General features: G+C 39.9%; 1 pseudogene; it reads left to right on the forward strand.

Moving 5' to 3' along the window:
* The window catches only part of LOC138105240 (chloride channel protein B-like), a 76,173-nt pseudogene extending 60,279 nt beyond the window's left edge, over positions 1–15,894 (forward strand).
* Positions 15,895–23,462: the final 7,568 nt, after the last annotated feature.

The raw sequence follows: 23,462 nt of genomic DNA on the forward strand, positions 1-23,462 counted from the left end.
AGGATGACCAAGTCATGCATATGGTAGAGTTTATCACGTATCTCACACAAAGCAAGGCAATGCTTGATAAGCACTTTTATTGGGTAATTACTTTTTATTTTTACATTTGCAAATAAATCAGATTGATTTCCATCTTGAAGTAATTTACTAACACATTATAAACTCGTCAAACGCTAACGTGGTACAGTATGCCATTTCCTGTTTACTAAGTAATCCTTTGGCTGTCTGCTTTGTGTCTTTCAGGTTGAGCCTGGAATTGTTCTCTGCCAGGGATGTCATGGAGCCTGGCGTGAGAGCCCTCCACCTGAAGGAAAACATTGCCTCCTTGGCTTGACTTCTTGCAAATACAAGCCATGGCGGATTCCCAGTGGTTTGCTGGCCCAAGCCAGAACCTGCATAGGTGTTCTAGGGAACTATTAAAAGGTAAAAATGCTATCAAATTCATGTCATTTGATGTTTCTGGCTATTTATCAGATTTTTTTTTTCTTTAAGCATCTGTTTGTGAAGATTATTTGGGATGTATATGAAACTTGTTCTTATTTTCTTTAGCACGAACAGCAGGTGTCCTTTAAAGAAAGGTCCCAGGTCTTTTCTAGCACAAGGTCATCTATTGCATCAGGAATTTATGGAAATAGCAACAATAAAATGATCTTATGGGAACAGCAGAAAAAGGGAAAAATGCCCTTCGGAGCCTTAAAGGTTCACTGAAACAGTAATTTAAAAGGATTTGAATCCAGTTACTCATGACATTTCCCATGCCAATTCAAAGCTGGCCTGGTCTTTCTTCACATTTTTTTTTTTTCATTTTATTGGTGCATGCTTTTACAGGAAATGAGTTAACATAAATCATATCACAGACAAGATAAGCAACAAAGTCACTGGAAGTAACATGCTAAGGTAAACAAGAATCAGACTAAAGAAATCCTTGCCATATGGGGCACTCTCAAAAGGCATATAAAATCTCCTGATAAATGAAGTATTTATGGTACTGTATTTCATATGACACCAAGAGTGAATTCATCCTTTTAGAAAGGGATATTAAGACTGTCCTTTGAGTGGTGGGTCATGAGTGCGAAGGCACTGACTATTTCCACCTTGAGTATCCTAGAGGAAAGCAGAAGATGCATATGCACCTCCTACTGCATTGGAGTTCACACAGCAAAGCCCTAGGAATTCTGCTTCCAACAACAATAAAAGTGGACATGTGTATAAAAACACATGGCCAGTTTTTAAATATTATAATTTCTCATAATTTTTATGGCTTCTTTTGTCCTGAATGGCTGTAGTATTCTACATCTTTTCTTGTACAGAGTTTGTTTTTTATCCACTTCTGTTTTATCGCCTTAACTCTGTGGCAGTTGGAGCTACCTGTGAGCAAACAAGGATAAAACGATTTTCTTCTGTCAGTCTGGATGATGGAAAAAAACTATCTGTGCATTTTTGGTGGAGATTTGGTTAGGACTTTCCCACTTACCTACTTTATAACAAATTTTCAAGGATGAACTACTGGCAGCTGAGTGAATATTTAATAAAAAATGTGAACTTGCTTCAGTGACAAGTGAAACAGTTTGTATAAACATTTTAGGAAGACAAATATTTGCTTGCAATGAGAACTGTACAGTGGGAATTGTTTGGGTTTCAGTGGTCTGCAGGAGTAATGACATCAATAAATGCAGTATTGTATACTTGTGTATGATACATATACTTGTTTCCTCACAGTGATGCTATCGTAAACATAATTAATACAAAATATGTTAAGTCCCTAAAACCACAATTTCTGAGTGATAGTCTGCGGTGTGTACCAATCTGAAGATATTATAGAGCATAAACTAGTGTGCTTTTTTAGTTCTCAGTTATTCACAGCAATAAAACTAGAAAGCACACTAACAACAGCTACAGCCAAAGTTCCTTAAAATTCAGTTTACAGGCTGCTGAGGCATATGCAGAGTTCATGTAAATACTGTCATGCTTTATAACCCAGAGCAAAGTGGTGTTGGAGGAAGCAAAAAGGGGGAAAGGAAGGCTGATACTAGGACACCCCAAAGAAAGGTGCCTGTAGAGAAAAGCTGATGCTCCCTGAAAATTTTGTTAGGCTTGTCTTAATCCTCAGGGCTCTTTCACGATACATTCTATTAGAGCCTTTTAAAAGGGATGGAGGAAGAAATTTGTCACTTTCAGCATAAATGAGCTGTTGTTAGACTGTTTTGAATAAAACCAAGATATTATAAATGGTTGGCAAAGAAGCATCAAACAGCTTTTTTTGGCTAGTCGGTAGTTCACTCCAGTGAAACACACACACAGAGGTTGTCTGGGAGCAAGCATTGTGTTCTGGGGTGCTCTGACAACACCCCTTCTTGTCCCAGTGCTTATCCAGTGGCTTGAGTACTTTCATGATGAATTCTGAGTGCCTTGTCCCCAGCAGGGACCACAGGTGACTTTGCTGTTCTGCTGTTCTCACCAACACTAGGAAGGGAATGCTCTGCAGTCAACCTCTGAAACAAATCTCCAGAAATGTGATGTGTCATGGAATTTGTGTATTCATGACCAGAAGCAGTTGGGGTTTAGGTTTTCCATCTTACTCATACAATTACAGCTCTTGCAGCACGTAACTCTTAAGACCAAGATGATAAATGCTGTGAACTCCTTAAAGGAGAAGGGTGCTCTTCAACCTCTTACCCTATGAGATCCAGTGAAGTCCCTTATGGAGGTGAAATAACCACAGGCAGGAAAATGAAGAGTTATTTATCCATCTTGTACAACAACAATGTTAAAGTGGAGGATTTGTGGCTTGCCTGACATATCTTAAAAAGGTGGCTTGGGGAAGATGTAAAAAATAATTGCCATGATGTTTTTGTTGAGAGTTGTCTTGGATGTAATTATTGATTCTCAAATGTGGTTGTTGTTTTCTTTTTCTCCTGGAACAAAAATGTTGTTATTAGGTTGAAGGGAATGGAGTAACAAGCTAATGAAGGGAAAGAAACAAACAATCTTCTAAGCTTGCATGAAGGCAGCAACAGTTCATAATTTTTTAATACTGTTTCTCATTTATATATTTTTTGTACCATTTTTTTCTCATGAAATAAGCACGGACAAAACACTCTAAATTTGGTCCAAATGTACAAATTATTCAGTACCTGCCCACACTTGGAAACTGTAGCAAGGAGAGTTGCCGTACATGGATGAAGTGTTGTTATGTTTCATAACACATATGAACGATACTGACCCTTTGAAAAGAAAAGGTCAATGCCAGCTCTTACAAAAGCAAGGACTGCAGCCAAGTGATGTTGGCTGGAACTTGCATGGGCCAACAGATGCACCTTAGTGTTGGCCTGTAGCAAACACATAGATATTCCAATTTTATTAAAGAAAAACACAGGCATGCCTCCCCCTCTCCCCCAAATCTTCCAGATCTGCTTAGTGGAGCTAGATTTTTCTCCTACTCTTTGTGATCTGGATGGTTACCGACTGGGGATCAAGATGAGATCACCAAACATGTTTTGCCATGGGTGACCTAAATCTGAAGCTGTTATCTTCCCCAGCTGAGCAAGCAGTAGAAAATAAAAACAAAAGCAAGTACTAAAGAAAACTTTTTGGCTTTAAAATTGTTAAAGAGGAAGCAAGCTGTAGCTGAGAAGCAAGTTTCCAAAACAAAGATCTCCTTAGAGTAATACATTTGACACTTTGCCATAGTCAGAGCTCTGTGCATGCCTGGGAAACCCTTGCAGATTTCAGTTTGAGGAACATGTGGCTGGTGAACTTGATGCATTGATGGGGGATGATCGACTTACTGTGTGCAGTGCAGAGGGTTGAGGGACTGGCTGGCCCCCTTCATTTCTCCCACAGTAGTGATGATACTTGAACATCAGAATTAAACAGGCTATTCTTTCACACTGCAGCTGGAATGTCTCCCCTGTTGCCCCCCAGTGACTGCAGCTGAGCCATTATGAATGTGTCTGCTGAGTTTGCTGAGAGCTATAAATGTCATGCCCTCAATGACATGCCCTCCTGGCTAGGTGGAATTAATTCTTCAGAGTGACCTGAGGATAGGACCACTGCCTTCCTTCCCAGGCTGTTTCTGCCAGAGAAACAGTATGAGGCTGTAAATGCATATTGAGGAGTCGTTGGGAGGTCCCTTGGCTCTCTTTTGTCTTGGCTGCTCTAGACTGTGGCTCCAGATCCTCCTCCAGTGTGAAAAGATAGAGTTATGCTTCTGCCTAATTTCTGTGAGACCAAATCTGAAAAAAGAGCTATTTTTTTATTTCCACATATGTACTGGTGCAGGGCCATTGTGGGGCAATGAAGTGGTTCTTTGACATGATGAAGAGATTAGACATATCATCACTTGTGTTTGGCTACTCCATCTTCTTTCCCAGAGGTTGCTTTATAATGTAAAGCACAGTAAAACCAGAAGATGTGGAGGATTTGAGAAAAGCTGTAGGTAATGAATTTCTTTTCCCTGCCTGTGGACATCTGGGATATAACATGGAGGGTGTTGATACTCCATGGTCAGCAGCAACACCTTTGCTGCCATGCATTGCATCCTCTGATTGCTTCCCTCCACAGGCATGTGTAATGGATGACAGTGTGCTCTCTACTTAGGTGCTTTTTTTCTGAGATGCTGTTTAATCCTTGTTTTATGTAGGTTTCCTGCATATTTGTGACTGATGAATACCATGTTCCTCCCAGGGACTGTTCTGGTGTTGGTGGCTTTTTTTGCCTTTCCCTCCACTTTTGCCAAGGAAAATTAGGGAGCAGCTTTTCTGTGCTGTGGTTAAATCCTCCTGGTGTCCATTGAAGTAAAGCAGGTGCATGCTGGTGTCTTGTCAGACCAGGATCTGTCCCCTCTGTGTCCTTTGAGGAAAAATGGTGCAGAGTCAAAAGCTGAAGTGCTGCCCAGCAATCTTAATTTCTGCCTTGAACACAGCTGCGAGACAATTTTCCTGGAGAAACTACTAGGTTGACAAATACCACTGAGTAGCCTGTTTGGGAATTCTACCATAACAAATAAGCCATTTTGTTCACGCCTGAGGCTCTCAGATATGTACAATATGCACCTCTCCTCTTGTCAGGCTTCAGTTGGATTCCCTGTGTTTGCCTCTGTACTCTTACCTACACAGCTGTTAGCCATTACTCTGCATTCTGTTTGCCTATCTTTTAGCTGAAGGAAAAATTTTTTTTTCTTGATTTAATTTGACTAGGATAAAGTAATTACGCAGAAACCACGATATCTCTGATGGTAAGCAGACTGTACAGAATATAACTGTCTAAGCAGAAATGGGTAAAACTTGGTTCTATGCTACTTCTGTAGGGGATGTGACATTTTTGGCATCATGTCTGCATTTTTGTGTGTATTTTTTCACCTAGGAAACCCTATCTCTTCCCACCCATCAAGTTTACTGAAACTTCAGCACTTGTGGTTGATTGAAATTGGTACTTTGAGGCCCAAAAGAAATTTAAATAAAATATTGTAGGTAAAGTTGTCAAAAATCCTTGTAGTTCACCATGTTTGTTTGAACTGTTTTATTACAGTTGGATGCCCCATCCCTGGAAGCATTTAAGGCCAGGCTGGATGGGGCCTTGAGCAACTTGGTCTATGGGAGATGTCCATGCTATGCAGGGTTGGAACTAGATTGTCTTTAAGGTCCCTTGCAATCCAAACCATTCTACGGTTTTATGATTGTACGTTATGGATATGCTATGTAAGAGTGTATTGACTATGTAATTGCCTTACTCAAGTTTGTTTGATACAAATGAAGTGTTCATAGTACTTAATTTGCATTTTCAGAACATAGTTGGGAATCCAAGATCCTTTCAAAAGATAAAATATATCCAAAAGCTGTGGTCTTCATGTAGCTAAAATGTTGCTAGAGGCTGGACTTGCAGAAATGCCTACTGACTGAAAACATGGCTTCTCATTCAAAGACATTTCAAAAGGTCTAACAACCTGGAAAACAGATTCAATCAATCGAAAAAGAAAACCTAATTACTTCTGAAGATCTTGTTCTGAAAGGTGAGTTAGAGCCTGCTGTTCCATGTAATCACATAAATGTGTTTTGTAAGCTTTCCTTAAAAATGTCCAGCTGGCCTGAGCCAAGCTGCTCAGGCCTGCCGAGCACAGCACTGCTGCTGGGATGCTCCCAGCAAACCCGGTGGGACTCCAGCGCTCTTGTAGAGCTGGATGTGGAAACTGACTTCAGTGGGGCTGGGAGCACTGGCAAGAACTCTGAGAGTTACATCTTTCCACTTCAGAAACTCAAGGGAGATATTAAACATCCGCTTGATCAGCAGCAAACTCCCTGCTCCAATTCTCGCTCAAAGGATGTCATGTCTAATGGAGCTGAACTGCCAGAAAGCTGCACCTGAGTGAGGAGGATTTCTGCCTCAGGTTAGCCCCCGGTCCAGATCCAGAAGAACTGCCAGAGGAGGGAGCCAAACTTCATTTCTGTTTGTAATATTTATTTTGCTGCTGTTTTTTGCTGCACTCCTGCACTTTCTGCTTCCTTTGTGGTAGGAGGAAGCCAGGTACAGAACAGTGTGTGCTCGTGAACTACTTCTACTCGACGGTCCTGCTTTAGATTCCCTGCTTGTGAGTTGGTATGGGAAGGGAGATACTCTGCCCTCCTCAATCAGAAGACATAGTAGAGCAGCTGTTCCCAGTAACAATAATGACACTATTGCTGAGACAAACATTTTCACAATGATGCATGGGAACGCTAAATCCAAACCACATTGTTTAGCTAATGCATGCTTTCGCTCTGCTAAAGGGGAATGTCACATAACTGAAAGTAAATTGAAGAGATCAGAGTTTAGAAAATATGACAAAGTTGAAAACTTAAAGCTGTAATACACAGTAACATCCTTTAGCAGTGAAATCAATGATCCAAAGTGGTGTGTGTATGTGTATTTTATGGCAGTTTATTAGGTATGACTCGCCTCTGGCCAGTCCAGTGAACAGACACTGTTGTAAGGAATGCTTTCTGCCAAGCACTTCAGTGAAACTGAGCATAGCATTTAGATCTCCTTTCCCACAGAACATATCAAGCATTGCAACATATCATAGATATGTCAGACTGTAGGTATGTTTTCTGGCATTTTTCTTTAATCTGCGCTCCCAGCTGGGACTAATGAAACGCTGCTCTCAAGGCGTGTGCATGCACATGTGTTCAGAGAGTCCTCACACACTGTTTTAATAAGGTAATACTTTTATTTTCCTTAGCAAGAGGAGAGGTACTTGCCTTCCATAGTGATGCGGTGCAACAGCTTAGAGAAAGGAAAGCTAAAGATGAATGGAGATCTGAAACATTTAATTCATAAATTAATTACTGAGCTAGTGATATCTACCTTAATATTGTGACAGCCTTGCTGCTGGCACTTTCAAAATAACTGATATGGGTTTGAAAGGTTGTTGGAAAGCCTTTTCTTTCTGGCACTGTTGTGCAGAGATTGCTAAGTTTAGATCACAAGAATGCAAAGTTACTCAATCAAACACAGAAGTCTGTAAAGTTCATGCAATAAATGGAGATAAGAATGGGGTTTTATTTCTTACCAGAGGATCATGGTCAACTTCCCCACTTCCTTCTCACTGTGCCTTTGCTGTAAGTTCTGGGCAATGGTGATTCTACCAGGTCTGATCAAAGCTAGAAACACCTTTGGCAGTGGTTTGAAGGCTTCATCTGAACTCAGCCAGCAAAGAAATAAAAAGGGGAGGGGAAGTACATTAAGGACTTGAAAACTATTTTTAGGTGTGCAGACTAGGGAGCTGACAGCAATATCTGATGGCAATACCAAAGTGCCTTTGTGATTACTTGGTTTTCATGTTAGAGGGAGAGCCTGTCAGCACATTGATTGTTTTTACTGTCCAGCCTCCTGCTTTTGAAGAGCTGCTCTAGTTAATTTCAATGATACACTGTACAGTAATCTTGCCTATTAAAATAAATGGAATTCAGTACTTTCAACAAAAGCCCTGGACGTTATGATCCTCCCATGCATTGTCAGGGTCCTGGGGCACTGTAGCTCATGAATAACACAGATGGAAGAAGGTTTATAGAGTCTGTGGCAGTGGTTTTATTTCATATCCGAAGTGTGAAAAGTTTCTTCCAAAGAACAACATTATATGATACTTTTAAAATAAGTAGGCCTGTTTGGTCTTACAAATAATTGTGCAGGTGCTGTAAGACTTTGTGATGGAGCCCTTTGCAGGGAAAACCGGAGCGTTGCAGAGGCTGTGTGCTAACCCAAAAAGCCAAATTAAAAACGTATGCAGCCACACTGCAGCATGTGGGTGGCTTTTAGGCAAGTGCAGAGTGTTGTTAAATGTCGAAATCAAATATAGGCATGGGGAAAACTGGTGTGTGAATGGAAAGACTGATCACATACTTGTCCTGCCGTTTAAATGTGTGGTAGGCTCCTCTGAAATTGAAAGTCTGCCTAGTAGCAAGCCAGATTTTAGGGAAATACAAATCTGATTTGAAGTCTTCATCCTTTTCTAAAATCCAGCCTTTCTGCAGGTTTGAAAAATAAGGTTTGCATTTGCAATTTATTAACAATTGCCTTTGCATTTTCATGTTGAGGCTGTGGACTTCCTGTCTGCTCATTCACCCTCATGATGTTGCCTGTAAAACCTGACAACTGGCAACTTATGAGTAACTTCAAAACATGGGTAATAACTTCTGAGGTAGAAGAAATGTCTGGATTGTAGATTTGAAAACTGAGGTACAGAGATTAAATATTTGCTCAGTGTCCTTAGAAAAGCTGTGGCATAGACAGAATTTGATCTTTGCTCTGGAAAACCTCAGCCCAGTACTTGATAATGACCTTTTTATCATCTTCTAGGTAAAATGCCAAAAATTCATGCAACGCTCTCTCTTCATTTGAAGAACGAAATATTAAGTAAACAGTAATGATTTAGTCTGCCTAACCTGAAACAACCTTGTAAACCCTGAGATTTTATTGTGTAAGACGAAGAACTGGTTGATTTAAAACAGTTCCTGGTATGTGATGACCTAGTCCCTATCTACTGTCTAGCTCATCATATGCAGAATACTATTTTTTATAAGTTTAAAAAAGCACAACACTATTTGAAGTCAGGCAAATGATTGCATTGGACATTGGCCAAGCAACAGATAAAATCTGCTTAAAAAAACCCAACCAACCAACGATCCAAAAAACCAACTAAAAACCCCCCAAACCAGCAGGTACTTTTGATTGATTAATGCAGGAGAAATAAGCCTAAAGCTTTCTAAAGTAAACTAAAAATGATGCTTCAGGTTCTTTAATCCTTCCTTCTCTCCCTGTCCCATTGTGTAGCTATTTTATCCATTCAGTTTAAGAGAGTCCTGCCCTGAATGCTTTTGCCAGTTGCATCACCTCTTAATGTTCCTTCTGTTCATTTGCAGCTACTTTGGAGCTGCAGTTCCTTTTATGTCACTCACCCAGTATTTAGAATTTGTAGTTTCCTCAGATAATTGGCCATCATGACAAGAAGAGTGACACAATCAGCTGTCAGATACTTTTCATTCCTGAATTCCATGCCAAAACTGACATGTAGATATTGGGATAATAATGTGTTATCTTAATTAGGTGAATCTCCATGATACATACTTTATAACAGATAGAGCCTATGAAACTACTGCAGTGCCTTGCCAGGGTATCTTTGAAATGAGATTCCCTACTTAAGAGTTTTCTTCCTTCTTAAATAAATAAAGAGTAAACGAACAATTGCAGAGTCCAAGTCTGAATCCTAGCACTTCCTGTTAAACCTCACAAAATAGTGCAAGAAACATGTTTGGTCTGCTTTCTAAAGCTTGATGATGTGATAGGAAGGATGTTGTATGTAACATCAAAGAATGATGTTGTTATACCTCTGAAGCCTGACTTCTGGAAGTCCAAGTGAAATAATGTATGCTCATTTTTCTCCTGAATATGGCAGTTTTTAATAGGCTTGGATTCTTATCAGAAATGTTCCAACGATTTCCTTCATTGTGTTTGTGTGTGCTTTTTTTGACTATCCAGATTTCTCTCACACTTTTCAAAGTTCTGTTAAGTGACTCCCTGCTGGGTTTAGTTAAGAGCGCTGCCGAGCAAATTGCAAGCTGCCAAAACCAGCCAACAAACCACTGGTGATGAGCAAATGTTTCTGCTCTTTCAGCTCCTGGTGAATGTTGCTGTTTTTTTAATTCCAGCATCGTGTTCATGTGGAAAATGGTGCAGTCTGGACTATAGACAGACCTGAACAGTGTTTTGAACCTGAGCATACAGAGTCTGGCTGAGGATCAGGGTGGATCATAACTTTCACACTTGCTGTCTATATATGTCAGGATTAAAGTCCTGGGAGTATTCCTGGCCCAGTGATCATTCTTGAAGTAGACTTCTTGGAGCTGTGCATGATGATCTTGTAGCAGAACTTAGATCTGTGTATTTATCTGTCTCACTTAGAATGATTACAGACCTTTTTTGTGAAAGACTGTAGAATGTGAACCTTTAGAGAGTCCCACAGAACAAAGTGTGTAATGCACAAAAGGTAATTCATCGGGAATGACTGGATTAGTTTCTTCTCTATATCCTCTGCTGCAGTGAATATATTGTGAGTATATTGTGTTTTCCTCCATTTCCTCCTCCAAATGTAGTCTGAGTGGAGTAAGTCTTGCCTGTTGTAGCACACCTTTTTAGTGTGTTTTCATCACTGTCCTCAAAACCAAGTCCATTAATTGTCTATGCTACATGTCCATATACTGGCATGCGTGTGGTAAGTGGCTTGGGAGGATCAGTGACTTTCTCAGGAGATGTGAGCCCAGGGCAAAGTGTTTTCTCAGCCATTAGTTCCACTGCAGTGTTGCACTTACCTTAATATCTGGAAGAGGTTTTATTAAAACCAAAGCCAGTCAGATATTAAATTGAGACAAATAAAGTTTTGATAGTTAGGAAGAATACCCAATTCCTTCTTTGTTCTGTGAATGGGATGTGTGTTAAAGGTAGGAGCAGGTGACAGACTCCTAGTGGCTGTGCCAATAATTTCCTTCAGAACTGATGTTTTTCCACAAGTTATACTCACACAGGCATACTTATTAATAAAAATCCCATTGAGAACCTTAGATGAGAGACCAAAGCCATTGAAAAATTGCAGACTTCAAGACTACATGCTGAAACAACTAACCATTTCAGAACAAAGGGGACTTCTCTCCAATGTTAACTCATGGGAGGTAGAGGTGATAGGATAGTTTTCTTCAAACGTGTGTTCCAGATCTGTACAAAAATGCAGAGGTAGATTCTTACAGAATATCTTGCTTTAAGTGGTATTTCATAATAAAGGACTTGAACCTAGTTCATCCATATCCAGTCCCTAGGATCTTTTGGATCAGTAAGGCATGTTTTCTTAGAATAACAGAGTCACAGAATCATTAAAATTGCTAAAGACCTCAGTGTAAGTCCTCTGCTGTGGAGTGCTAATAACACCTTGAAGCAGACTAACCTTTCCTTGGAGACATTTATGTTAAAACGAGTAAATTCCTATAACATATTTTGATTTGAATAAAGCAATATTTTTGGATACAGAAATATTCAGTTGAAAACTTCCAAGCTTATACTTGGTGTTCCAGTCACAAAAGCCACTCGTTATGTTGTTTTTATTTTTTCTGATGCCCTAATAAAGATTACATGTCTGCTCTCCTCTGAGTTCATCAAGCACATAATTTAGCAGTGTGTTGCACAGCTTTGTACTACTGTATTAGCTGCTAGCTCCTAGTTGTAATCAGAGAATAGGGCTAACATGATGTCAAGTATGTTACAAACCAAAAGATCTGTGGTGGTCCCCAAGGTGTCTATTATCAAAGTACAAGTTAAAAGTTGAGAAGTGGATAGTATGGATGGAGTGTGTGTACATGTATGTGTGAGTGTAGCAAACAAATACTAAAATAAAAATGATAATTTTAAGCATATTGCTTGTCAAGTCTTCATATGTGTAATGCAGAAAGGTAGAACTCTAAAGAAAGGTTTGAAGTTATACAATAATTTATAAAAATATCCATTTTAACATTACTAAATCAATGATAATATTAGATGTCTTAACGAGCTCGAGTGCAGTACTGTGAGAGGTTTCACTGATGATTTAAAATAGGGCATAATTTTTTGGTAGATCTTGTTTTAATGAAGATGTTACTTAAGAAGGATGAGGAAAGCAACAACAATCTACCTACTTGTATCCAGATAATTGTATTTGCTTATTACAGGTATTGACTTGTTGGGTGCACCTCCTGCTCCATGGCTGTCCTTGGGGAAGTTGTAGACTAAGATGAGTCCACCCCTCAGCCTTCTGCAAGCTGAACAAAACAAGCAGCCTCAGCCACTGCTCCTACGTCTTGTCCTTGAGGCCTTTTACAATATTGGTTGCCCTCCTCTGGACACACTCCAATAGTTTGCTGTCCTTCTTATATCAAGAACCCCAAACTACACACAGTACTTGTGATGTCATCATATCTCTGATGCTAAAACATGGTGTACTTGCTGTTTAAAATTTGCCCATTATAATGATTGTAGTTATCTGCTCTAACTTTGGGTTAGGGTTTTGCATGGTGCTGGAGAATGAGCACATCTCTGAACCAGAGACAAATGATGAGTCTTTATCCCCCCTCTCTTCCCCTCTCCTATGAGAAGGTAACCTCTTTTCTTTCAGTTCTTGCCTTGTTTAACAAGAATGCATATTTGGGTGATTTAGGACGAGTACTCCATGAATAGATTATGTACTCAATGAAGAGATTATGTGATATATGTGGTTGAGGTAAAGAAGTGATCAGGTGCAATTTAAATTTAAGGATGACCAGAGATCTTACAGGGACAGATCTCATAACCTATAATGCCACTCAAAGTCCGGAAGTCGTGCAAGATTGCTGGTAAAGAATTTCTTTGCTCAGATAGGCCATTCCAGTACTCTCTTTCTCAACTTCTATATGGATAGCAGAATCGTTATAATATTTAATTCAGTATGGGACAGCAGCTCTCTGAATGATGAGTGTTTATAAAAGCTTTCAAACTTGAAAAGCATGTAGCATTCTTCCTTTTGATAGATGACTAAAGGATTTTTAGGAATAGTAAACATTAAGTGTAGTGGAAGAAAACTGTGAGTTACTAAGGCAAGACTAGTAATGTAGTTTTAGGAATTTATACAGGCCCAACTGGAAAGTCATCATATATAACTTGAACTTGGTCTACACATGGGAATGTGGCTGGCAAAACAATATTGAGAAAGAGCAGTGCAGTTATGTATGATGAGGTGCCAATACACAAATAGGTATTCCCATGGAAAATGGTTGAAGCTCAGCTGATGGCTGATACCGGTTTTGCTGCATTTTTCTGCACTATGCTATCACATAATTACCACTTAGTGCGTGGATTTTAACAGCATGAAAAACCTCACCCCTAAACCAATACAAATTACATTGTCTTACCAGAGATATAGTTACAGTAAAGGAAAACAAAAATTTGTAGCTAAAGAGTGTTTTAATTTCAGTTGCTAATTTAAGTCTTATTGGCAAAAGAATTTATAAAGTTTGGACAAGTTCTGCTGGTGTAGCTCTGCTAGGAGTCTTTTTGTTAGGAGTCAAACTGGGAATCTTCTGAACCTTGGGTTCTAATGTGCTGCACAGAAGGAAAGAGAAATGAGTTCTTGCCTGTTCCAGATAACAGTGGAGAAGCTGCCCAATCTGTTGCGCCCAACCATGCTGCTGAATCGCTACACTACAGACCCCTGGTATCAGCAACTCTTCATCAATCTGGTAAGACTGAAGCCAACTCTAAAAACAAACATTTCCTCCATGAACAATGTGTTTGTTATATTTTCTCATTTGTTTATGATGGCTGTGTCAGCCGCACTGATTTACATAAACACTGCCAATCCTGGGACGTTACATTCTCAACAAAAGTAGCTGAGTACAAACAGCATTCCGAAGTTTTAATTCATATTGTATAAACATAACAGATGTTGATAAAATGAGCCAAAAAGAAAATACAACAAAGGAGACCATTTCAAGGGGGCTTTTGATTAAAATACATTCCAGATTGACAAAATGATACAATGTTAATGGAATAGATCATTTAAATGTCATTATTTGGCTCTTATAGTTCTATAAAGCAAATATAAAGCAACGCTTTTGAGATTTAGACTCCATTACAGTACAGTGCCTATACATCAATTTATAAATAAAACTATATTTCTTTTCCTTTTCTTTTTTTTTAAATCCCTGCTGTGACATTGCCACATTTATTTCCTAAATACTGTACTAAAATACTGAGTCCAAAAGCAATAATAAGTTTGGTATACAGAGTAAGGACTAAAATAAATATATTATAAACAAAATAAATGCAGTTTCTGCCCCAGTGAATTTCCAGTCATTGAATCCAAGATGGGGACACTGAGAAATCCAGGTCAGAGGCCTAATTCAGCTGGGTTTTCTTTAAAGAGATATAAAATCTGTTCCCGTTTATTCATGTGTAAAGATGATGAGACTTCATTTGAGATCCATCTGGTCTAAATCCCTTGCTTTGAGAATAGCTAGAAGGAGAGAAAATTTACAAACGACATAATGATCCTAATATGCATTATCTAGTTTGGTTTAAGAGTTTGCTTAAAATAAATGGGGAAACTGAGGTGGAGAGAGGACACATGGCTTTCCAAAGTTCAAGAGATGGTCATATATGGAAGTAGAAGTTAGCTCAAGTTAAGGCCCAGTCTAGTGCTTGTGCCACTGGGCCATACAACTTTTTTATTATGGGAAACCTATGGAACTCAATTATATTTCATATTGGTACCTGATGGGATCCCTGAAGCACAAAGTTTAGTATCCCTTTCAACAGCTTGTTATTACCACTCATGAAAGCTCTGTTTCTGATATCCATATAAATATCCATTGTGAATTTCCTGGGTGCAATGATTTCCTGTGGTGGTGAGTTCCACAGCAAAATTACATGTGGTATAGAAAGAGGAAACCTCTTTAATTTGTTTTCCTCCTTATGTCTTTGAATGCTTTGTCTGTTCTGTAAATGAGAGAGGGAGAAGAGATGTGTCCTTCTATGCTGTGCATTTATTTATATTATTTTATCATGTCTTTGTTTCAATCTTCCTCTGTCTGGGGAAGCATACAGTTGGGAAGCCTAATACATCTTGTTTGACAGAACTGTCCAAGTCACAGGAATAATACTGTGGAATTATGAGAAAAATAAAGTCTTAGTGAACATTACATGCTCTATAACAAACAGCTTGGCTGACAATAAAATGATCTTTAGCTCTGTTCCTATCAAGAAACCATTAAAGCCCTCATAGTTTTCAGTGACCAGAGTTTAGTACTGGTAGGCCCTCTTCTCACACCCACGTGATTGTTCCTCTTCCATGCAGCCTATGTTTCTATGTGAATTGATTTTTATAAGCATGTGCTACAAAATATTATAGAATGTCATAAATGGTTGTGTAATGAGATAGCAGCAATTAAAAAAAATTAAAACTTAATAAACATTGGGGTCACTGACTATTTCAAGTAGACTCTTAGACTAGAAAAGTCTTAGACTTAGAAAGTGGACCTCAACTTTGCTTTTCCAGTCTGTGAAATTTGAGTACATTCCAGTCATAATAGTTTATTTAGATTGAAACTGATGGTTCACCAAAAGATAAAGTTGTTCTTTTAGGTATTTCCTGACCTTTTAGGTATAAGTGAGGATGGGGAGCAGGGAGAGAAGAATCCATGTTCTTATTGGATCCTGCAGAACCTGCAGAACCAAGTGTTTGGGGTGATCAGCAGGAAGGACTTGATGCCTTTCCCACTGGAGGAGAGGCTCAGGTTCCAGATGGCACTACAGAGCCCTGATGCCAGTGAGCAGCCCCTGGATTCAAGGCTATGCATGCATTCTTAGGCTCTGTCACTTCTTTTGGAGGTGATGTTCTTCTTCAGGAACACATAATCAGAGCTTTTCCACTCGATTCCTTCCAGAGAAGAGATGCTTAAAAGGTGTAGTATCTTGACATGAGGGGTTCTAACCCCAGAACTGTGTCCCTTCAGCTGCTTGGTGATTGCAAAATTCATTAATTTAAATGCTTGTGAGACAAAATGAGAATTCATGTGTTTATGGAAGACATATAAAAAAACATGTGAAAGACGGATGTCAAGAATGCTTTTGTCATGCTGTGTCTATGCCTCTCAAAGAAAAAATATCACAACCATCAGCAGCAGCTATGTTGGCAAAGCCTTTCAGTGAAGACTAAATCTTCAGCCTCTGAGTATCTGCCTATTAAAAAGGAAAATGTTTTAGATTTCCTCCTATGATGTTGATGTTTAATTTTGTTCTGTTAAATACCAGAGGGATTCCCACAGATTTGGACATTAAAATCAAACATGTATGAATGAATCCACCACTATTAATGTTATAATAAATACCAAGGAAAACTAGTAATAATTTATTAGTTATAAAAATTTGCCAAAATTCCTGAAAGTGAATTTCTGGTATTTGAATCACGCAGCTCTGACTCTCCTATAAATCAAATATTTGTTGGATGTTCTCTAGTTTTCCCTTTAGGAATTTGTCTTTATTATTAATGTTGTTTTTGTGGCACCACAGAGAATGCACAGAACTTTAAAGATGAAGTGTCCAGTTAATGCATATAACTGGCAGCCCAAAAATGCCCAGAGGTACATGAGACAGGCTCTTTAAATGGTCATTTAAAATATGTCATATGCAGGATGAGAAATGCTCTGCAAATCATCCATCCAAGAGATATGGATATGGATGTTTATTTAGATCCTGTTACAGTTCAAAATCTTTGCTCATTAGTACACTAGCATTGTCACTACTGAGCTATGCCTCACCTACCTGGAAAATGCCAAATTCTTCTTCAAGGAATTAGGGTTCATGTGATAGCAGAACTAGCTAGAAACCCCTAGTGATTTCCTCTTAAGGCAGTGAGAATCTCTTCTCTTGATAACCAAATCTACTCTTGGGAACATGGTGTGACCCTTGGGGATGGTGCTGTGCAGGGCTGGGAGTTGGACTTGATGATCCTTGTGGGTTCCTTCCAACTCAGCTTATTCTGTGTGACTCTGGGATTGGGAAATCTGAGTAACCTTGCCATGAATTTGCATTTTTGGTTCAAAGCCCATTGCTGATTTCCTTTTCCTTGATTTATTGAGTACACAAAGTATCACCTTCCTAAGAGTAATGTAATTTTTTTTTTTTGCTTACTGTGTCTGTGGCTACATTACTCAGTACAAATTGTAGTTGGGGTGTAGTTTGCAGAGTATGAGAGCATGAGACAGCCAGGATAACAGTAACTCGTTACACAACTTTGAACTGGTCACTTAAATGCTTGGCATGCCATTTACTCTGCCTTTAAATCTGCAACAGTGATATGAATCCACCATAGGCACTGTGAAGAGTATATGTGTGCAAGATATTATAGGAATATAAACTATTTATAAGAGTATTTTGGGCTGTCCAGTCAACATGAGGTTACCTTCCCCCCCCCCCCGCCCCACCCCTTTCAGTACAAGTGTGACTTCTAAGCAAATTTCACACAATTTACATGGAACTTATAACTCTGCTGTGAACTGGGTGGGGCATCCATGCTGCATTTTTCCATACATTATTATATATCTAGGTTCGTTCCTAGATGAAAGGTTTTTGCTTGTTCATTTGTTTGTTTTGTTTTGGTTTTTTTGTAATGTATGTGTGTTTTTGAAGACACACAAAAGAGAATTCCTCCCAGGACTGAAAGGAGTGGCTCCTTTATATTCTGGACTCCAGTGACAAACTCATCTCATCACAAATGATAATAGCCTAATACGTAACACGAAAGTGAAAAGAGGTGAAGTTGGTAGGAACCTTTTCATTAATATGTCATGCTCATGATCTTTGTATGGAACAGGTCTCTAGGGAATGACAGCAACAAGTACTCGTATCATTTGACTCTTAGGCACAAGATACTTTTGTTTTTCTTCTTGTCTGCTTTAGTGTATGGTAAATGTTCTGCTATCTCTTCGTATAATTTGAACTAAAGGCTAGATAAAGATGCTATTTTTATATAAGATACAGTTTATCAATTTTCACAATTTTTTAACACAAACCTCAGTAACAAAGGGCTTCACAACAAAATTCAAGTCTTTGGCACTATTTTTGGCTTTTACTACATATCTATACCTCTTTCACCTCACTCTGGAGAGTGATGATGTTTTCCTAGCATTTCTTTCCCTCTTAAAGTGAAACATATCTTAAAGCACAGGTGGACTGAACTTTAGATCTAGGATTGAAGTACAGTTGTTTAAAATTCCCAATTTGGAAAATTGCCTTCACATTAGAAACACTAAACCATCTATGCATTACGTATCCCTATGAGTGAACATAAACTGTTTTGAGAAGTTTTTTTTGCACTCAGCTTTAGTGTATGGTTTTACAGGTATCCTGCAATGTCCATTATGTAACATTGGTTGTGTTTTTCCTGTCATGTGATACTTACATACTTTAGAATTAATTGCCCAGTGTTTTTAAACTGTCTGATTTATCACACTGGAGAATTTTCCAACATTGTTTCACAATTGATTCCTTCTTACATTTCTTAAATGGGATTTTGTCCTTTAATCATAATTATTTGCTGATTATGAACAGAAAAACCTAAAGGAGGGAAGACAGATGAAGAAATTCTTTGTATCTACTTTATATAAAAATGATGACTTTAAGGATTCAGGGACCAACATTGCTAAAGGTACTTGTAATACGATATGGTCTATCATACCTCAAGGCTCAGATAGCCTTGAGCCAAAAATCTAAGGCTAATGGAAATGTAGCTGTGCTCTGCAAGAGTAGCGACTGGAAAATCACTGATGAGGAAGTGCTGCAGAATGTTACTGTTGTCTCTGCTGCCCCTTTTCACATAGCTTCAGCTAACAGAGCTGTCAGTGTACCTCTGGTGATCATGAAATCACTTAATGAAATGAAGTGTAACCAGCTCTCTACTAAAATAGTGCTTAATTAAGTGTGACCATCAAGTGATGGGAACCATAGTAGTATACAAGGGAATGCTTGTTCATTCCTGAAAGGCCTATTAAAGTAAGAGGAAATATGTGATCAGCACAGTTGTCTGAATGTCTAACACGGTATGGCACGGGAATGCCAGCACCAGAGTTCAAACACACGAGGAGTTACTGCTGCTTACTTGAGGTACTGAACAGACCAGAATTATTTACACTACGTGATTGTAATCAATGCCTAGACACTTCTGAGGAGCCAAAGCAATGAAATGGTTCACTAACTTGAAGTATCTCATTAAACTGGTGAATTTTGTTTGTCTGAGATCATAGATCATAGACTTAACATTCTGCCACTGAGGCTACTCCTTACTCCACAGCAGCTGAGAAATTATGAGGAATTACCAGCTCCTGCATATTTTGTTTTGAAGGGTTACAGAAACAAATTTGTATTTTTGTGCAGTTTATATTTGCAAAGAGCTCTGTAGATCTGAAGTCCCACAACTTCTGCTGTGATGTTGCTATAATTGCCTCTCTTAGCTGGAGCTGAGATGGGGATAGGAAGTAGCCTGCTGAGGATTGGAAAGTAACTCTGTGGCAGAGCTAAAAGAACTTCAAGATCCTGACTTTCCTTCTCAGTATTAATCTCCTTCTTGCAAAGTGAACCCAAATGCTAGCACTAAGAGAGGGCATGGCAAGCTGTGTGACTCCCACGTCCTCTCACATTTTGGCAGTTTTGCCACACAGAAGAGTTTCTAGTGTGATAGGGCAGTCCCTGTATACAGAGCAAAGCCACCCATGCAACAGGGAGGACTGTAAGGACTGCCCCTGTGGAGGAGGCACTGTAGTCCTGTAGAAGTTCTTGCTCTCTCATTGAGAACGCATCCTGGAAGCCTCCCTAAGACACACTGGGCCAGCACAGCAAAGGATGGGACCACTGCTGAGTCACTACAATGCACATGCTTTCTGTGTAAGCATGAGATGTAAAAAAATAAATAAACAATGATATGTCTGGTATGTGTGCATGTGTATAGATGTGAACATGTGCATGTGCATATATGCAGATAAAAAACCTAACCCTTTTGTAACTATCATTTGTAATTTAGAAGACAGGGCTAAACACTGGATGAGGATACATATTTCCTTTGAGAAAAAAACAAAAGGAGGAGGACACAAATTATGTGTATCTGGACCTTCATTATCCTACAATTATACAGACTACTATACATATAAGAAACCTTTAGAAACCTTTTCAATCCTTAAGGGGTAAGCAATAGGATAGGGTAAGTGTTGGTGCAAGTTAAGGGCTGAGAGCAAGGCACAAAGGTAAAACAGACAGAAACAAGTGCCCAAGACAGCGGTGTCTTGCAGGACATACAAATAAGAAGTACTGCTTTTCTAATATTACAACCACAGCATGGAATATAAACACTGTTCTCAAAAATGACATGACATTTTTTAATTAGCCTAGGCAGGTTGTATCTCTGGTAGGGATCTTTCTTACATCTTGTCTTTAAGGTGAAGAACATCCAAAACCATCAGCTCTTTGAACCTAGAAAGCTGAGTTTCACAGAATCACAGAAAAATTTACATTAGAAGGGTCCTCTGGGGGGTCATCTAGTCCATCCCCCTGCTCCATGGAAGTCCAGCTAGATCAGCTAGCTCAAGGCCACGCCTAGTCAAGCCCTTTATACCCTCAAAGATGGAAAGCCCACATCCCCAACTCCAGTATTTGACCATCTTTATGGTAAAACATTTTTCTTATACTTAATTAAAGTTTCCCATGCTCCATCTTAAGTCCATTGCCTATCACTGGACACATGCAAGAGAATCTGGCTCTGTCTTATCTGTAGCCCAAGGCCAGGTAGTTTCAGCAGTCAGGTCTTCTCTGACCCTCCTCCAAGCTGAATGGACTTATCCCTCTAGGCATCTTCTCATATGCCTGTGCTCCAGCCCCCTGACCAGTCTGGTGGCCTGCTGCTGGATTTGCTCCAGTATATCAGTATCTTTGCTCTGCTGTGGAGACTTCTTTTCATCCCCAAACTGACTTGTGCAGGCATCATGCTAATCCTCTCTATCATTCAAGCTATAGCATATATGCTGCCAAAACCCCATGATTTCATTAGAACATAAGCCAGAACATTCTTTTTTTTTTTTTTAAAGGAAGAAACTTGGGGACAATGGAAATGTAACCCATTTCTATCTTCCCCTCTATTAAGCAATGTGTCCTTATGTTCTTGTCTTTTTCTCAGCCCACAATTTTCAGTGTCTTCCTGCACTGTAAGGAAGTCTCCACAATCCCCTCTCAGCATCTTGAGAGAAGTATTTGCATCAACTTGGATTCTTGGTTGTGATGTCTTCTCTGCCTCTCAGAGCTCACCCTTCTGCTTCTGCTGAAGCCCCCTACACCTTGTGTGTTTCACCACTCTGTCAAGATTTGTTCTGCACTCCAGAAACTTTTTCCCCAAAAAGTTGCTCAACTGCTCTTGGAAAAGCACAATTTCCTCCTCCTTCCCAAAGATGCCCCCTGAGTACAGCCACATTGTTGTCTGCTGTCTCCTGAAAGGAACATAATGTCTACTAGCACAGAGCAGCTCCAAACAAAGAAATTAAAAATTATACACTCAACATGTTAACAGAAACATCCACAACATTGTTATGAAAAGTTATTCATTAGGGTCTGGCTGTGATTTTGGAAATGACTCAGGGTGGTTTTATAACAGTTAAAAACTGTAAGGTGCTGTGTGTGAGGCTTTGGGGTTTGGATGTATTTTTCCACAACTCTTTACATTTGTCAGCGAGAACATACAGCTCTTTTGACAGTAGGACTTGGGTGGGCTGATGGTTGCTGGATGCTGTAATAGGAGGTTGGCAGGACACAGAATGATAAACTTACTTGTCAACAGCCTTTCTGGCTTTCTTAGGGCAGACTGAGCTTTGTACCTCTGCAACTTGTTTCCCATGTAGTCCCTGGTAATTTTTTTGGTACGGGTTAATTGATTTTGTATTTGCTTGCTGCTGTTATTATGTCTGCCCAACATGGAACCCTTCTGTCCTGGGGTGATGTTATGAAGCTGCTTTATTCCTTAACCGCCCGCTCAATGCCCAAGGACACCGGGCCTTTGAGATGGACCCGGGGGCGGGGCCACGGGACCGAGTGCGGGGCAGTTGAACGGCTCAGCCCAGCGGCTCGGGGGCTCTGGGGGTCTGGGCAGGCCTCGGGAGGGAGTGCACCGGGAGTGCTGTGCTGGTTTTTTTGGGTTTCCTTTGTGTTCCAGCTAGCTGGGAAGAGATTCTGTTGGTTTTTTTTTTTTTTTCTTGTTCTTTTTTCCCCTTTCCTTCCGCTTGCCTCACTGCCTCACTTCCCTCCTCGCTGATCTGGGGAGCCTGCGGGGACAGCCCTGGCAGGCCCGCGGGGTGGCCCTGGCTGGTCTGAACCTGCATGTCTGTTCCCTCTCCAGGAATTTGTTGTATTTTGAGGGTTTTTTTTTATCCTGTTCTACCTTGTTTTGTTTGTGTGTTAATAAACAGTTTGTTTGGTTTTTTTTTCCCCCACTCTCACTTGCTGTGACCCACTTGTCTTATTGGTGGAGGAAAAGGGGAGGCCCTTTTCCCTTCAGAGGAGACTCTCACTCCGGAGTGTTTCCTCCTGAAGTTTTGTCTCCAAAACCGAGACACCTTCTCAGCCACAGAAGCTCATTTTGTATCTGTTATTCCCTGCTTTATGTTGCTTCCGTCAGCCAGGAAGAATTCTTAAATTGTTTGTATGTTGGTGGCAACAGAGATGGAAGACCAAAGAAAACAAAGAAGAGATCCACAGTAAATGTTGAAAATGAGGTCCATCCAGTGTGTGGCCTGGAAAATAAAGCTGCAAGCACCACTAGGGAGATCTCCAGTTGGGTGACCGCAGCATTGCAAGTCCGAGGAGTTTACAGAGCACCTCAAGAGGAAGCAGACCTGTGTCTCCATCTGCATTCCGTAAGGCCGTTTCTCTGAAAAGCAAGCTACTGGCATAGATGGAGGCCAGATCAAGAGGACATGCAGGGCCCTTTTGGCCCCTGTGTCTGCATTTTCTTCCTATGAGTCCAAATTATTGTGTAGGGTTGGTGGTCACTAAAGTTGCCCATGGCATGGATTTGGGATATTGCTAAGATAGGTCTTAGCAGCAGGGCCAGGCTGCTGAAACTATTCTTGCATACTGCAGGCCAGATGCCTTTAATGTCCCATCAGTTCATAGTCCATTTGTGGCTCCCTCTTCAGTATTGTGAGCATTTGCTCTTTCTCATACAGCACCCTTTTATTTCCTATTAGTTATATATTAGTTGCAATGCAGTTGTATTAAGAGCATTTTTCCACAATGAATTTCACTGTGATATTTTCTCTCCATATTTCTGCTCCCTTCCCTTCCCTTCCCTTCCCTTCCCTTCCCTTCCCTTCCCTTCCCTTCCCTTCCCTTCCCTTCCCCTT

The sequence above is a fragment of the Aphelocoma coerulescens genome, chromosome 2 (genome assembly GCF_041296385.1).
Source record: "Aphelocoma coerulescens isolate FSJ_1873_10779 chromosome 2, UR_Acoe_1.0, whole genome shotgun sequence".
Lineage (NCBI taxonomy): Eukaryota > Metazoa > Chordata > Aves > Passeriformes > Corvidae > Aphelocoma > Aphelocoma coerulescens.